A 2,500-nucleotide genomic window follows, 5' to 3' on the forward strand; every position below is an offset into this window, starting at 1 on the left:
TACATACATATACATTCATACACACATACATACGCACATACACACATATATGCATACATAGATGCATACATACATACATACATGCATACACACATACATACATGCAAACATCCATACATCCATCCATCCATACATACATACATACATACATACAAACATACATACATACTTACATATACACTCTGAAATTCCTTAAATTCTTTACCAAATTTGTCCAACAGCTATAAATATATACACATAGAGTTAGATACTGATACACATATGTTCAACTTTTGCCTCTGTATTGCTGATGTGCACTGGCTATGATAATGCACATACGCATGTTTGTGTGTATGTACATATGCATGTTAAGTCATACGTAAAGTGATTGATTGTCTAAAAAACTTTACTTAGACTTAAACATGAATATCAAAATATATAAAATGTAAAGGATTCATGTGTATATGTGCGTGTGTGTACATGTGTGTGTGAGTGTGTGTGTGTGTGTGTATGTGTGTGTGTTTGAATAGGTGCAAAATATTTGACAAAGTTGTGGTAAAAACAAATCATGGTTTTAGATATATATGCGTGTGTATGTGCATGCATATGTTTTCCATCTTTGAATGCATATTAATATTTTAGATGTTATACTTGCATTGTTAGATAGGTATATACACACGTGTGTGCGTGCGTGTGTGCGTGTGTACATGCATAGATACACATTCACACACGCGCCCACACGCACACACACACACACACACACACACACACACACACATACGCACGCACACATACATTGCAGTATCAAGCACCTTAAGTTGTTAACTCAATACTTTATAAACAACAAATTTGTAAATGCATATCGACTTAGTATATTTAGAATTAAAAGTTCCTACACTTTCCCAACAAATTAACATTACAAAGTGTATTTGAACACACGAACTTTATATTTTTTCTCTTTAACCCTTCTTTTCGATCTCAGATTGTTTTTCACTACCTCCTAAATTCTCTCTCAACTATTAAAATAGATTTGTTTTGTTCTTAGGGAGAAATGACCTGACTTAAATGAATCCGATTGCTATGCTGTCATTGTTGTATCATTTGATGTTCTTTAGACCAGCTAGATCAAACTTATGATTGAACACAATCTCATACATTTTTTCAAGTATCGAACATTCACGGCAACAATATCTAAATAGTCCCACTAATTTTAGACAATAGTGTGTAATTGATGGATATTTGGTGGCAACATTTAACATATCGGTCGACCACATTAAATTTCACCGTTGGTGGTTATAATGCAGGTATAGTTCATATTCCTAATTAGCCCTAATCAGTGAACTCTTCTTTGCTGGCCATATTGAAGCTGAAGCAACCAATGTAAGAATTCAATTTTATGTAGCAAATAAAACCTGAATGAGTTAAACTTTAATGAAGATCGTTTCAATCGTGCACATACCTCTCGTTTTAAGTTTATTTTCAGACATGACTCATTGAGTACTGTTGTATTCAAGGTATTGATTCGTTTTTAAAACGATTAGGTTTGATTTGGCCCTTGCAAGGCGGTGAGCTGGCAGAATCGTTAGCGCATTGGACGAAATACTTAGCAGTATTTCGCCCGTCGCTACGTTCTGAGTTCAAACTCCGCCGAGGTCGACTTTGCCTTTCATCCTTTCGGGGTCGATTAATTAAGTACCAGTAAAACACCGGGGCTGATGTAATCGACTAGTCTCCTCCCCAACAATTTCAGACCTTGTGTCTATAGTAGAAAGGATTATTTAGCCCTTGCTAACACCATTAAAGAAGCCCACTCGTATCAAACGACTCCTTTAGCGGAATCCACTGTGCTGCAAGTGTTCAAACCTGGTTTCAGTTTGAGAATAAATTCATCCCTTTCTTCGCTTCCAACCAAGCTGAGATACTCTGCAGAAAGTAATGAAAACTGCCCTTCATCTGATTAAGCTATGTAAAATACAAGGTCAAATGACAGTGTAGAGTGAAAGTTTGCTTAGCACTAAATTTGCAACATATCAAATTAATGCTTAAGATCAATGCAATAATTTAATATCAGTTGGATATATAAGAATTTGTAAAATTTGCGTTCCGAAAGATTTTCTGCATATATACATTCTTTGCCACAGGCATTTCAGTAATAGCAATTCGCCTCTGTTATAATATGTTTGGCGTAAAATCTCATTCGTTGGCCCGACGAGCTATAATATCTTGAGACGTAAGAAGCAATGTTAATGCTAAATTTTGGCATTCGTAAATATAACGCACATGTCGAACTCTCAAAGACTGCAGTCTTTGGAGGCCAAAACAGCATGTATTATAATTTAGAATTCTGCGGGAGGTCGCATTTTGTCTAAAAAGCTGTGGTTACATCTGCATGCGTGTGTGTTTGTATGTACAAAATGTGGGTTTTACACACAGAAGTGCTGTATGCATGTGCATAACAAATACGTAGATAGCGATATGATGATATAAATAGATATGTGAATTACATATTACATTGACAGAC

This window comes from Octopus bimaculoides, chromosome 3 (assembly GCF_001194135.2).
Source record: "Octopus bimaculoides isolate UCB-OBI-ISO-001 chromosome 3, ASM119413v2, whole genome shotgun sequence".
Classification (NCBI taxonomy): domain Eukaryota; kingdom Metazoa; phylum Mollusca; class Cephalopoda; order Octopoda; family Octopodidae; genus Octopus; species Octopus bimaculoides.